A 16131-nucleotide genomic window follows, 5' to 3' on the forward strand; every position below is an offset into this window, starting at 1 on the left:
TGGTGATTGGCTGGCTGGAATAATTTCAGGGCTCTGGGATATAGGGCTGTGCCTAGTGGTCTGGTACCCAGCCCTGGGTGATGATCGCAGGCGGACAGTGAAAGCCTCATGGAGGAGGTGGTTTGGGTGTGGGCTCTGGAATGGCTGGTTGGCATTTGAAGGGCATGCTCCCGGTTGAGTTGTTTGCTATCTGTGGGAACCAACTTGCAGTGAGGGGGGACAGTCCTTCAGGGACAGCAAGAAACTGGATGTCAAAGCGTCTAGTACAGAAACTAGGAAATGTGGTTATTGCAGAGGGGCAAAATGTCTTTCTTGAGCACCTCCTTATCAAAGACCCACTAACATCTCCAAGCCGTCCTCCACCCGGGCTTCCTAGGTCAACCCTCTCTCCCCAAGGCACCCCAAGTCCATGTCACTGTATGTTTATGGTCATTTCCACGTGTGTCATTCTCCTCTCCTACACCCAGAGCCTCTGGGAAAGAGGAAGTGTCAATCAGTTCTGAATGTCCTCCCTACACACACCCCATGCCTGGCACAGAGCTGGCCCCCGGCAGGTGCTTGGGGAATTGCTGAAAACCCAGCACTGAACTTCAGGAGGGGTGTGGACACACATGGCCTGTCTTGGGGAGAGGCTTTACCTCTGCCCTGGTAAGTTCCCACCTGAATACCTGACAACTCTTACTAAGCAGGAATGGCCAGATAAAACAGAGTTGCTCTCTTTTGTATTACAACACCTCAAATACCCTGCACTCTCGGAGGGAAGGCAATTTCATAGAGAATTTGGGGATCGGGATTTCTTATTCTTTGTTAATGTGGAGTGACTTGCATTCCAGGAATCTGCACTGAAGTGGATGAAAACCACAGCTTAATTTGGAATAAACCTGGGTGGGAGCTGAATGCTCTTAAAAAAAAAAAAAATCAGGGGGAATGAGGTAGGTGGCAGGGACAAAGAATCATTCTGTGGAAAATTAGCCACAAATTGGATTTTCTTTTTCTTTGTTTCTTTTTTTTTTTTTTTTTTTCTTTTCCTGGTACTTTAATTTGCTCCTTCCAGGCTTTTGTTACTTGACTTAAAAAAAAAGCAACTTTAAATAGTGGGAATGGTACCTACAAGTTAAATATTTCCTTTCCCCTTAATAGTATCAATCATGATAGCAGCTGCACTGGAGCTACTTCATTAGGAAATTAAGTGATTACTAATAATTCAAGGTGAGCCCATTTCCCATTTGTTATCTCTAGATTTTTTTCTTTGCAGCTCTAACAAAAAGTTTTGTCCCCAAACAGATCAAATTATTTTTCTCCTTTTTCTCCCCCTCACATCTCCCTGCTTCTCTACCTTCTGGTCCTCTCCCTCTTGCCCCAATCTTGCTGCTATTCAAAAGAAACAGTCTCAAATGCTCTGACCTTCAGGACCCAGTGATGAATAGCAGGCTATATTAGCAAGGATAGCCTTTTCTAAAACTGTAATTTTTAGACTGCTTCCTAGCTTCTGGATGGCAGCCAGCAGTGGTAAGTAGGTACAAAGCGACATGAAATCGGGTCTCTACACGTCTAGTTTTTTAAATGGTGCTTTTTAAGCCTCTGGTGAGATTTGTCACTGAGACTTTACTATAGAGAGCAGCCGAAGCCCTGTTTCTCTTGAAGACAGAACATGAAGCCTCCTCCTGCCCTCCAAAACAAGAGGCCAGGAGTAAAATGGGGAGAAGTCACCTGAGCTTATTTTCTTTCTTTTCCCCTTTTTTTTTCCTCAGAGGCAAATGGCCCCCTGTGTAAGCATGAGGACAGGGCACTCTTGTGTCTGTCCCTGGAGCTCAGGTGACCTGGGCAGATGTTGGCTGAGCAGAGAGCGCCAGGAAGGGCACAGTGACAGCTGCTGCTCCAGGGGGCACTTAACTGTGTCACTTAAAAACAAATGAGGCCACTGTGTGCAGGGACAGCCTCTAGCTGGACACTGGGCTGGAAGTGCCCGGTACAAGGCACTCGGTAATTAGCTGCTGAGCTGAGTTATTGAATTGAATGGATTCCTCCTCCAAATAGGGCTTAAAATACCACTCCCATCACAAAAGCACAGCACGGAGTGAGTGGAGATCCGCCACATCACGACTCATCCAATTAACTCATGAAGTAGCAGCATTTTCAAAGTGCATTAGGGAGAGAGAACTTTCTGGAAACCATCAACTGCTGATGACTCAGCTCATAAAGATTGTTTTCGATAAAGAAGCAAAGAGAGAGTCGTGAAAGAGGGACTGAAGGGGAGCATCAGACCTTCTAGGACCCATACCCTCTTCTCTCACCCTTGGGTCTGTTTTCTGAGAAAATGGAAGAACAGAAGAGAACTTTCACACATATCTCAGTGAAAGGGCCACTTCTGTGTGTCCCTGATGCAGAGCCCCCGAGCCCTCCCTCCATCCTGGGAACTCAGCCTTCAATCATCACTGCCTGTGAACACCCCCAAAGCTCTCACATTGGCAGCATCAGACTATATGAAGTGGCCTGGGGCCACCCCTTCTCCCCACTGCTGGACTTCTCTCTTCCTCTTCCCGCTACCGGCCTCAGAGGGGTGACAACACCTGCCCATTCCACTGGCGCCCTCCCAGTGTCTCACCACCTGCGCTGACCAGCCCGCATCCCTCCCGCCTCCTCTGCTGCCTGTAGGGTACCCGGTCTGTCTCTGAGGGCTCCTGCTTTCTCAAAAAGGTTTCTCCCCTGGGCCCTGAGGTCACACTGGCTCCTTGCCTTCTGCTTCTCAGCCTCTCACATTTGCAGGTTTCCCCTCTTTTCCCAACTTCTAAGCAACTTCTGAGTTGCCTGGGACTCTATTGTTCTTTGTCCTTTGTTAGAGTCCTTTAAAAACAGAATCCTTTGTCCCTTCTGGGTTCACTCCCTGTCCCCTGGCTTTAAAGGCACATGTAGAAGGAAGACTTCCATATTTACGTCTCCGTGTTGGACCTGCCTGCTGAATTCCACACTCAGAAACTTGACATTTCCCCTGAGGGTCTATAAAAAACCTTCCAAATTTGACATGTTCAAAGCCAAACTCTTGGTTTTTATCCACAAACATGTTCTCTCTCATAGTCCATCCCCATGTCAGCAAATGGCAAAATCTTTCTCCAAGTTGCTCAGATAAATAATTCTAGAATCTCCCACTCGCCATATCCTAGCCAAGAGCAGATCTTGTCCATTCTGCTTAAAATTATATGCAGAGATTGGTCACTCTCACTCCCTGTGCCTCATCAGAACAGACTGTTCCTTGATTCCATCCTTGCACCTAGCCCGTCTCCTCTGAGGGCTGTTTTCAGTCAACACTGGCCAGAGTTGAGATACCTCATGGCTGACTTTAATGAGGCTGACATTCAAGGAACTTGAAGGATGCTGTCTCAGCGAGTTCCTGACTCCTGGGCCAAATGGCTCAATTTCCAGGTCCTTCCTTCTTCTTTTCCACTTTTGAGTCTCTGACCTGATAAAGGAAAATTATAGAAAAACATATCCTTTCCTTCTTCCCTATTTCTTTTTTTAATAATTTATTTTTTTAAAGATTTTATTTATTCATGACAGACACACAGAGAGGGAGAGAGGCAGAGACACAGGCAGAGGGAGAAGCAGAGGGAGAAGCAGGTTCCACACAGGGAGCCCGACGTGGGACTCGATCCCGGGTCTCCAGGATCTGGCCCTGGGCTGAAGGCAGCGCTTAAACCGCTGAGCCACCTGGGCTGCCCACTTCTTCCTTATTTCTGGGCCAAAAGATTGTCTCACAGATATAGACAGGGACTTAAATAAGTATGACTTTCTTGTCAGGGTGACTGAACAGAAAACCCACCTGACACCCCAGAAGATAATGTAGTTAAAGCTAAGAGGTGCATTCCCAGGAGTTAGAACAAAGGTTTCTGAAGATGTCACTTACAAGAAACACAAGAAAAAAATGGGAAATTTTCAAATACAGATCTTCAAAAGATGTAACGGAACTTTACATCTGTAAACCTAGGGAAGACAACTTTCTAAAATCATAAAGTGCTAAACAGAGATGACAACTGATCTGATAAATGATCACATTTATCACTAAATGGAGAACCCCAGGGAAGGCAGGGCAACACAGGCATGGTTTTGTAGAATATCAACTAGGTAACTACAAACCAAGAAGGAGAAACAACACCAGAACACATACACACAAAAGGAAGAAAATAACGCAGGCCTGAAGAGTAAAATGCAAGTGATGTAGAAGAACGTTGGAAGAAGAAAAGAGAGTAAGCGTATGAAAAGAGATAATTAATAATTGGAAGAGAGCTTTCCAAACAAGGGAAAGGCTTAGCAGTATCAAAAGGTTTATTGAGTACTAGAGAAAAATAAAAGAAAGGAGAAGAATTTGAATTTCAAGCTTAAAGTAAAAAATATTTATATATCCAGGCAGGAATAACTGAGGAAATAGAACAAAAAAGCTATCTGCAAAGGAATGAAGAGGCTTCTCTTTGCACTCCATTCTATAGGAATGGAGCTACAATGGAATGCTATGTCCAGCCAAACTGTCATTTATGTGTGACATTAATAGGAAGGTATCTTAAACTATGGAAGGATCCAGAAAATAAATGACCCTGTACTCTCATTTATTTCTACATACTAGCTAACCGATAGATGAATTAAACTGAACTTTAAAAAAGAGAACTGTATTCAGTATAATACCAGTGAAACGGGGTTAGCTAAGTAAGCCCAACCAATTCGGTACAAAGGTCAATATTGTCATTGAAAGAAATGTTACAAAAGTGACCTAAATTTTTAAATAATTTAATTGATTGAATGTTATTCCTCAGATTATATTCAGGAGAAAGGGAATGACACACAATGGCAGAGAATGTAGTGAAGCCCAGGAAAGGACTGTCCACACCCCAGTGTGGCGTATGTGGCACATGCAGCATGTAGTGCATGGCTGCACTGGTCCCGTTGCTGGCTGGGTGGTGGGGGCAGCAGCTACTAGTTCCTCTGGGAGAGAGGAAAACACTTCAAAAAATAAAAACTGCAGAGACAATGAAAGATGCTGTTCTATTCCAGATGTTGAGAATAGAGAAAAAGTATTCCTGGTCTACCTCTTGAGTGTTGCCACTAACAGAACAAAAATAACATGGATAGTTTCCGTATTTTTAGATATAGTAGTAAAAAGTTTAGTCATTTTCCAGGAACCTTTTGTTGACTTCAGAATAACTGAATTTTGGAACTCTTCTGAGTATTGTTGAAATGACCGCTTGAACCATGAGGCCACTTTGTGACGAGCTGTCATGATTCCAACACTCAGTATGGACAACCAGTGAGTGGCACATGTTTCTTTAATAGTTAGTTGCAACAAGAGTATGGACACTTTCTAGTGAATGCATGCATTAAGCTGCTCTTCTTCTTTTGATCTGCTTTTAAACTCCCATGACAGGGACACCTGGGTGGCTCAGTGGTTGAGCGTCTGCCTTTGGCCCAGGTCATGATTAAGTCCCACATTGGGATCCCCTTGGGGAACCTGCTTCTCCCTCTGCCTGTGTCTCTGCCTCTCTTTCTGTGTCTCTCATGAATAAATAAATAAAATCTTAAAAAAAAAACCTCCCATGACAATATCCTAGCAGCCAGTGTCCTCTGAATGGACACCCCACAACCACATTAAAACCAATTGACAATTGCTTTAAAAAAATTGCAAAATAAATATTGCTTTAATAAGATTTATTCCAACAGGGTCTGCTGCAGACTGTTGGGCCCAGTACTAATAAAAGGACATGAGTTTATTTCTGGTCCTCTGGGGCAAACATTTCCCAACTTTCTGGAAGTTGCAACATCCTATTGTTTATTTGATTCTGTAGCTTCCTCTCCAGTTCCCTCCACCCAAATTAAACATGCTTTATTTATTTAATATTTAATGGGTGGGAATTTACATTGTTATTGTTCTCAAAATTTCTAGGCACTTTTACAATCTCCTTTCACATAATGGGAGCTATTACTACAGGCCGAAAATCATAGTTTTAAGGCAACATTCAAAGGAATGAATGGGACACAGAGCCTGGAGGGAAAAATAAATCAACAGAGAACAAATGTGACATAGAGAGCGGGAATGGATCATAAGGAGCGGGAAAAATCAACAGAGAACTTTATCAGTAAAAGAATCCTCAGATTCTGCCCCTAAGAATATGGGGTGGAGGGAAGGGTTTTTATTTGTGTTACTGCCACAGGGACTAAATTTACTCAGTTCATCAATTCAAAAAGAAATATTTTTGAGAAGGTTATTATGGGCAATTTGGTAGGCATTAAAGGGAAAACTAAAATAATGTATTCCCTTGAGGAACTCCAAACCTGTCCGGGAGAAGGAATGATAAACTGAGTCAGAAAACAATGAACAACTATGTTCACTAAGACAGGACTAGAAATCACACCCCAGTCACCTTCAGATTCCACCAAAATTGGGCTCCCTCTCTTGCCATCACTGCTTTCAGTAAGCAGTGGGGACAGTAAGCTGCTTTGTTCATTAACCTTGCTTTACCAAACAGCTTGGGTATTGCTCACGAAATACGATCTCTCAAGATATGAACCAATACCCACGGGAGGCCCTTTTGATGTATCCACACACGGACCTAGTATAGGACTTCTCAACAAGGTGTCAGTATGGAGTGTACAGTTCTTGCAGATAAAGAGAGAGCATGGATTTGGGAAGACGAAAGCAAAGAGAAAGGATGACTTCTCACCACCTGAGAGCTTATGGCCTCATGTCAGAAGAGGATATTGATGGGGTGGAAACGGGGATTCAGAGGAAGCTTCAAGCTGGAAGTACCCAGATTCCATTCACCAAGGGTACCTACGGCCCAGCAACGTCTGCCTGAGAACTCCTCAAAAACGCGGCCTGGCTGGAAGGCTGCCTGGCTGGTGAGCATGAGGGACTTCTGCTGCTTAGTTCAGATGTGGCTTGTATGGATCGGCCGCTTTCCCAGGAAGAATTCCACAGCCTTCCACACTCATGCTCCCTTCCACCCAACTGTTCTACATAACAATTTTTAGACTTAGCGTTCATACTACGATCGTGTAAATATTTGCAGCATAACAATTTATTGAGCTCTGATTACATTTCCTTTCTTGAGCAAATTAAGCTTTCCTTGGAGTTAGTAAATTTTTCTGCCGGACATATACATCCATCCGAATAGTATGAAAGAGGTCATCTACCAGTTTCATTCTTTTCCCCCTTAGAACCCTTGGCCATGCCCCCCATGTGCAGAGGCTGCTCTCGGGGTCTGTTTTACACCAAGCAGCTCTCTCCAGCATTTCCTGCCCATTATTTCATTTCTCTCCTGTTGGATTCCTGATCCATGAAGTGAATGTCTTTCTCCTATATTTATTTCTTTGTTTGCAACAAAGTACCTAGGATGCTTTTTAAGAAAGTGTGCTTGGGAGGGTTTTCTGCTTTATTTTGTTTTTTAGTCTTTGTTTTTGGAGATCTTGCCAGTCTAAACATGTCTTTACTGCTGCCACTGGACCCTGTGGCCAGTGCGACTGGGAAGACTAGCCCCTCCACCACTGGACAGACACAGAGCTGTAGGAAGATGAGCTGGACTCTGAGGAGGCTTGGCCAAACTAGAGAAGCCCTGAGAAGTGCAGAAGGTAGGGAAGAGGCACCATAAGGAAGGACCACTCAGGTGAGGACGGGAGGACACCAAGGGACAGGGGCAGAGAGAAGACCACCTGAGGATGTCATCTGGTGCAGAAACCAACCAGGAGGCTGCGCACAAGAGGAAAAGCACTGAGACAGAGCCGGATCAGAAAGCCACACCCAAGAATACAGCTGATGATCTTTAGAAACTTGCAGAAAATATCCCTTCTTTCTCAGCAAAGCAGACACTGGGGAGGCCTGCCAGCCCTGGGCTGAGCTGTGTCCCTGAAGCAGACCTCCACAGGATGATAAGAAACAAAATATTGCTTTAACAGGATTGATTTCCATCAGGATCTGCTGCAGATTGTTTGCCCCAGCACTAATAAGGGTGTATGGGCTTGTGGCAAGCATCCTCTACTTTTCGCTTTCAAAGATTTGAGGATCTACCCTTTGTTCCCGGTATTCCGAAATGATGTACCTGGTATATTCGTTTTTGTTTTTTTTTTCACCCATTCAAGTGAGCAGTAGGAGGCTACTTTGAATTTCAGTTCTAAGGAGTTTTACTGCATTATTTCTTGGAAAATTTCCTCCTTCACTTCTCCTCTGAAATCTTTTTGTGAAACTCTTAGTATTGGATGTGGAGCTCAAGATGAATCCTTCGCCTTTCTAAGCTTTTTCTGTTTTTACAGTTTTTTTGTTATTTGATTTTCTATTTCAAATTCCTTTTACTTTTTCTACCAAATAATCTAAGGAATTAAGAAGTTCTTTTTATGAAAGGGTAGCATGCAACCATAACATGTGGCTTGATGAGTTAGCTCCAACTTAATACATCTTGCCACCATCACTCATATCAAGAAATAAAATCACATCCCCATGCAAGAGGAGTCCATGAGTCCCTCTCAGGCACTGCCTTCCCCTCCTCTCCAAAGATAGAGGCAATTCTGACTCAAACTCCAACTTTTAATTTTGCCTTCTTTTGAACTTTTCTTTTCTTTTCTTTCCTTTTTTTTTTTTTTAAGATTTTATTTATTTATTCATGAGAGACACAGAGAGAGAGAAAGAGAGGCAGCGACACAGGCAAAGGAGAAGCAGGCTCCATGCAGGGAGCCTGACGCAGGACTTGATCCCGGGTCTTCAGGGTCAGGCCCTGGGCCCAAGGCGGCGCTAAACCGCTGAGCCACCCGGGCTGCCCACTTTTGAACTTTATATAAATGAAATCATATTGTATGAAGACTATCATTTCTGGCTTCTTGCATTCAAAGTAAAGACTGTGAAATACTTCCATATTGTTAAATGTAGAAGCAAACATTTGTTTCTTAGCTTTGCTTTATAGTGCTTCATTGTATTGATACATACTGTAGGTTATTGATCTGGCTATTCTGTTGACAAACATTTAGGCTGTTTTAGCTCTTGGCCAGTACTAGCAGCATTACTATGATGATTGTTGTATAAGTCTTTACATACACACAGGTGCACACACACATGCATGCACATGCAGATTCGCTTCATTGGTCATGAGTTTATCAAACTTCAGTAAATAGTGCTAAACTATGTCCAAGGGTCCAACTACAAACTTACCCTCCCATTGACAGCACATAAGAGTTTTAGTTGCTCCATATCTTTGCTAATACTCGGTACTATCTTTTCCATTTTTAGTGTCTAAATCTTAGTATAGTTAATTTGCACTTTCCTGATTACTAATAACGTTGAACACTTTCTCAAATCTTTATTAGGAGATCTTCTAATTGGAGATCTTCTTTTATGAACTACTTGATCAAAGCTCTTGCCTATTTTTCTGTTTATCTATTTCCCTAATTACAAAGTATCCTCTGGATAGGAGCTCTTTGTTGTGGTTATATTCTCTTGCTCAGTGGCTGGTCTGGTCAGGTTTTTTTTTTTTTTAATTGTGTCTTTGATAAATAGAAGCTCTGAATTTTAGTATCATCATTGCAACTTATCCATCTCTTCTTTATAGCTGGTGGGGTTTCGTTCTGGTTTTGGGTTTTTTTCTGACAAATCTTTTCCTATCCCAAGGTGTTGATGATATTCTCCTGTTAGCCTGTTGAAATTTTATTGTTCTAACTTTCACATTGAGTTCTCAGCTCCACCTGGAGCTGATTTTTGTGCGTGGTGTGAGGTGGGAGTCAAGTTTCCCCTTTTTCCACATAGATATGTATTTGATCCTTCACCATTTATTGAAAAGACCACCCTTTTCCCAGTGTTCTGCAATGACATCTGGTTATAAAACAAGTGTCCACATATGAGTGGCTCTGTTTCTGGGTTCTCTTTCCTCGTCTGTCAGCATATTTGTTTCTCCCTGCACAAATACCACCTTCTTAACTTGCTGTAGTCCACAGTAATTCTCAAAACCCAGCAATGAAATTCCATCTACTTTGTTCTTCCCCAAGATTGCCTTAGCTATTATTGGCCACCTGTATTTTCACGCAAACTTTAGAACCAGCTTGCAAAATTTCACAAAAACCTCTTGGAATGTTGATCGAGATTACATTTACTCTGCAGAAAAAAATTTGAAAAAAGTCACATATTAACAATAGCGCACCTTGTGCTCCCTGAACTTGATAGAATTCTGCCTTTAGGTCTTCATTAATTTCTTTTAACAATGTGGGGTGGTTTTTTTTTTTCTTGACATCTTTCATTAGATTTATTCCTAGGTATGTGATGCTTTGATACTGTTGGAAATGACATCATTTTTACAGTTTTATTTTAGAAATGCTTATTAGCCGTTATATAGAAATACAATTAATGTTATATTCACTGACCTTACAAAATTCTCTCTTAATTCTAGTATTTTATCTGTCGTGGCCTTTGGATTTTCTAGTGCACAATCATGTTCTTGTGAGTAATGACATATTGATTTGTTTCCTCTCAATCTCTAAACCTTTATTTATTTTATTCTTGTCTTTTCACACTACCTAGGACATTCAGACCACGTTGATACCTTTTTCCACCCCTCTCTGCAGCCTTGTTGATAAGCCACGGCTGAATGTAGCAAGAGTGTTTCCAGGAAAATGAGGGAAGAGTTTTGCTCTAAGGTTTAGAGCAGAACTGGACGAATCTGTATAGTCCAGGTCTTCCATGGAGAATATCTCTAGAGAAGGACCCTAGGAAAATGTTTGTTTTTTTTTTTAACAGTACTACCTCCAGGATAATCAAGACCTCAAAGAAATAATCCAACAAAGAATCTAAAGAGTTGATAGAGAACTCCCCATCCTACCCCCTACACTGTGTAGGGAGCTTTAACTCTTTTCCTTGTGTCATCTCCTGTAAGTGTGGTCTTCAAATATTTATTGAATGTATCTGAGGGAAATTGGTACAATATAATTATTATTGTTATGGACTGAATTGTGTTCCCCGCTGCCCCCCAAAATCTCTTATGTTAAAATCTGAAGCCCCAGGACCTCAGAATGTGACCATATTTGAAAACAGGGTTATTTGCAGATGTAATTAACTAAGAAGAGGTTATTACAGTGTGCACTATTCAGATACAATTGGTGTCCTAAAACCAGACATACACACACACACACACACACACACACAAGAATGTTATGTGAGGATGAAGGCAGAAATCAGAATGATGCTTCTATCAGCCAAAGAACATGAAAGGTGGCCAGAACTAGGAGAGAGGCATGGGCCAGCTCTTTCTCTCATGGCCCTCAGAAGAAACTGACTCTGCTGACACCTTGATCTTGAATTTCTGACCTTTATTACTGTGAGACAATAGCTTTCTGTTTTTTAAGCCATCCAGTCCATGGTACTTTGTCAGGGCAGCTCTAGCAACCTAATGCAACAGTATTTTAATGTGCTTTTCTCTTATGAGTGGCCACAGAGAATGTTATGGTTTTGTTTACTGGTTGTAATTTCAAAGAGAACCTACTAGATATTAAGAAGTCACTAAGGTGCATCTCGGTGGCTCAGTAGTTGAGCATCTGCCTTTGGCTCAGGTCATGATCCCAGGGTCCTGGGATCAAATCCTGAATTGGGCTTCCCGCAGGGATCCTGCTTCCCCCTCTGCCTATGTCTCTGCCTCTCTCTCTATGTCTCCCATGAACAGATAAATAAAATCTAAAATAAAGAAAATAATGTGGTGTTGCCCAAGGTACATCTTACAGAAGTGTCTTTATTGGAATGTTTCAATGTGTGGACCCCAGCTGTGAGCTTCTGAGGAAGACTGTCCTGGAGAGGGGTCCAGAAATCTGTATCTTTATTATGCTTCCATGGTCACCCTGATATACCTTAAAGCTGAGAACTGCTGCTCTAAAGGTAGCCTTTTAGTTGTTGGTGGAGAGATATTTTTCACTTGAGTATTTCACCGTGTGCAATTCAAATCACATTGTGATAGTTAATTCTAGGGGTCAACTTAGCTAGGCTATGGTGTCACATAGCTCTCACATAGCTCTCCAGATGTTGCTTTGAAGGAATTTTTTAGATGATGTTAATATTTAAATCAGTTAACTCTGAGTAAAATAGATGACTATGGGTGGGCCTCATCTTATCAGTTGAAGGCTTTAAGAGAAAGACTGAGATCCCCTGAGGAAGAAGGAATCCTGCCTCCAGATAGTCTTCAGATTCAAGCTGCAGGATCAGATCTCCCCTGGGTCTCCAGCCTGCTGGTCTACTCTGCAGATTTCAGAATCTCCAGTCCCTACAATCATGTGAGCCAATTCCTTAAAACACACTTTTCTGCATACACACCTCCTGTTGGTTCTGTTTTGCTAGAGAAGTCTGACTAATACTTGCATCATGTCCATTACTGTTTATGATATCTGTGAATAAAGCTGGGCCTATGATCAATTATTGTCTTCATTAACTCCAGTTGGTGATACCAATTCTGCTTTCATTTATTCTATGAGTAATTCTGAGCACCTACTATGTGCTGAGCAATCTACTAGAAGTTGCAAGACTTTTGCACAAACAAAAATAGCTGTCTGACTTCAAAAGTTCAGAAGTTTACTAGAGATACTGTGATATGAGGCATCTAATTCTCAAAGGCATCTTGTATGTATCTACTTAGGAATAGTAATTTGCTTCTTTTGAAAAAAATTTGCATGATGACTTAGTCAAGTAAAAAGTTGATTTTTAAAATTTCCTCACTTTATTGGTATTAGATTTAACTGACCAAATGAATTCATATTTTGGCATAATGATGGCAAATTCTGGTAATCCAATGATACATCACATATTCCATTTATGTTTTAAGCAAGGTGAATAGCACTCTACTAGAATATTTGCTTTCTTTTCTCAAAAAAAGTGGTGTCTTCCTTGGTAATAAGGGGAGTCTGGGGGAACATTTATTTAAAATATGCTTTGTGAGAGCACTTGACAGATCTTGAGTCAGATACAACACTGCAGAAGGCTGCATCAGAAAATAGAGTCAAGCAATAGTAGGCATTCATGAACTCTTCCAGAACATTCTCTGGTTCCATGTAGTAAATCGCCACTTCAGTCCCTCAGGTTCAGGGGAAAACCTGACTCACTCAGCTTTGATTGCATGCCGAGAGCAGGTAGCAGTCCTGGAGCAAGAGCAAGTAAGGACACGCCACCACTCCCATGGCAAAGGGAACTTTCCAGCCCACCTCCCTATCCAAGAGTTACTAGGTTACATGGCTCTTTCCCTCTTGTGGCTGGGAAGTGGGGGGAAGGTGGCATTTACTGTGAGGTTGGGGCAAAGGCAGAGGAATGCCCTTCCAAAAGAGGAGCATCCCCTGGTGACAGGATCAGATTCTGTGACACTGATTGTTGTTACTTGTTGAGTCAGGCATAGATGTAGTGTTTGGCATCAATGGGGTTAGAATTCAGCAGAGACTGGGGTACCTGGGTGGTTCAATCAGTTGAGCAACTGCCTTTGGCTCAGGTCATAATCCCAGAGTCCTAGGTTTAAGCCCTGCATTAGGCTCCCTGATCAGCTGGTAGCCTGCCTCTCCCTCTATAGCTCCCCCTGCTTGTGTACTTATTCTCTCTCTCTCTCTCTCTCTCTCTCTCTCCCTCTCTCTGTCTCACTCTCTGTCAAATAAATAAATAGAATCTTAAAAAAAAAATTTCACCAGAGACCAACCTAAGGGTATGCCATCTTGCCCTGTAACTGGGATTACAGCTACCATTTTTATCTCTGGAAGCTGATAATGATAAACAAAACCATCCTTAATTTCCAAGCCACTCACTAAATCAAAACACAGTTCAGAAAGGAGGGCAAAACAAGTCCACATGACCAATTCATCCTTGGCTGTCTTACTGGGCTTATGGCAGCAAACATGACTTTGACCTGGATGGTACCTTTAGGCTCCAAAGACTTTTCAAGGGTGTTGGTAAATGCAGACACTGTAATTAGGATCTCCCAAAGCAACATTGGAACTCATGGTAGCCGATGTAAAATGACTGCAAACCAGCATCTTGCATTTTCATGGGATGACTTGTTAAATGATATTGCTTGGCCATTAAAGGATTCCTATAGAACCTGGAAGGGGGTTGAGATTTCAAACATTTTCACCCTTGGTTTAGGGTAAGAGAATGTGCACATGGTTTACTCCAGCGACATGGATCTTAAGAGTATCGGGGGTGAGAGGTCGCAGAGTCATCTGCCTGGCTATGTCTGTATGAGCAAACATAGAGTGGATGGGAAAGATTCCTCTGCTTTGTTCATTTCTGTATTTCTGGGATGTGTCTCGTGCATGGCTGCAGACAAACTTCAATGAGTTGGAATGGCCTAACATTTTCTGTGACCTCTGGTTTTATTGCTCCTGAGTTACTCTCAGAGACTACACCACACAAGGGAAATGTATGTAGAAAATACCTCGTGAATGTCTCCAAGACAGACAACAAAAACAAACCACTCAGAGCTACCTTCTGGAGCCTGATTAACTCCCTTTGGTGATTTAAAATGAATTGACTACATTTCCCAGATCATTGCTACATCTCTGTGTTACCTCTTGATGGATACACACCATACCAGTGGTGTGAGCAGAGTCAAAATCTGCTAGTATTAACCCGAAAAATAAAACTTAGTTATTTTACTGGCAAAAATGGACTTATTGAGAAGAGCAGAGAATTGCAGTCTGGGACATGTACACTATGGCAAAACCATAGGCAAGCCTGCAGAACAAAGGAGAAGAAAGGGAATTAGGGACAGGCTATTAAAAACAAAAAAAATCCATTGGAATAAACTGAGAACCAGAAGTGTAGTGGCTTTCATTGGCTGAGTTGTAACAGTCAGTCTCTGGCTGGGCTGTTGCTGGGTGAGGGGAAAATCTTTCTTTCCCCTGCTGTGGTAGTCACGTGTAAGTTTTTTTTCCTGTTGGGCATGCAAGGTATGTTTCTTCCTGGTGGGTTTGTCATTGGCAAGGACCAACACTGAGGCATGAGAGCTCCCCCTTGTGGCTTCCCGGCTCCATCTTAAATGAGGTTTTCTTGATCCAGTTTCACACTAGTAATTCTCCACCCAGAGACATGCCTAGGAGCGAAATGCCAGATGTTAGGGCTGGAAGAAACCACAGACACCACTGGGTCCCACTGCTGGTTTTTACAAATGGGAATCTGCACACACTCAGACTAATGACTAACCTAGGACCACACAGTGAACAGGGGCATTGCAGGGACCAGAAACCAGTTCTGAACTACTACTCTGGGCTTTATTTAAAGTCTGCACTAGCAACAGCAGGTCTGGCGTGTGCATTGCTGGTCATGCTTCACTCACTGATTGGGAGAGACCAAGACTTACTTCATCAGTCAGGAAGCCAGGAGGAGCAAGGAAACAATTTGGCCCTGCAGGGTGGAGACAACATGGCTTCTTTCAATAGATTGCAAAGTTCCCTCCATTTAACATGAGCCAAACAACCAGTCCAGGCCCAAAGCATCTTGCAAACAAAATTCTTCCTTTATATAGACATCTGCATTTCTTCAGTGGGGGCTGTGGGTCATTAGGACCATGTGCTTGTCACTCTACTTGCAGCAGATGTTTGCTGCTACTTGAAGACTTCCCTGTGATGTGGTTATTGTTTAATTCTCCTGTAAAAGGAGTTTTGCTCAAATTCAACAGGATGGCTTAAATTCAAAACAGGGTGCCATGCCCTGCTGTGCATTAGTTCCAATGGCACATCAAAGCTCTAAGAAAAGGGTCTGGGGTTTCTTCAAGCGCACCAAAGGCCCTCGAAGCACCATGCTGTGGTGAGGGGGAGAATCTGCATCTCATTCTCAGATGCATTTATATTCGGCTATGTTGCCGGGTTGTCCTGCCTGGCCTGTTGTGCCTTTTGTTCAAAAGTCTAGACCTTTGAAGTAAGTTGGCAAAACTCAACCACATGAGGCCACTTGGACAGGGCCTATGGCCAGAAGTTGGGAAGGGGGTATGGATAGCCAAATTCTTCACACACAGACAAATAGATTCATTGAAAAAAGGGCTGTTAGGAAAACAAATAGTGAGATGGAAAATGGCCATCCTTGTGACCCTTGTCCTGAGCCAGAGAGAGGAATTAATTAAGTCAAGGTCAATAAATATTTACCGAGAACCTTCCATGTGC

Source organism: Vulpes lagopus, chromosome 3 (genome assembly GCF_018345385.1).
Source record: "Vulpes lagopus strain Blue_001 chromosome 3, ASM1834538v1, whole genome shotgun sequence".
In the NCBI taxonomy this organism is placed as follows: Eukaryota; Metazoa; Chordata; class Mammalia; order Carnivora; family Canidae; genus Vulpes; species Vulpes lagopus.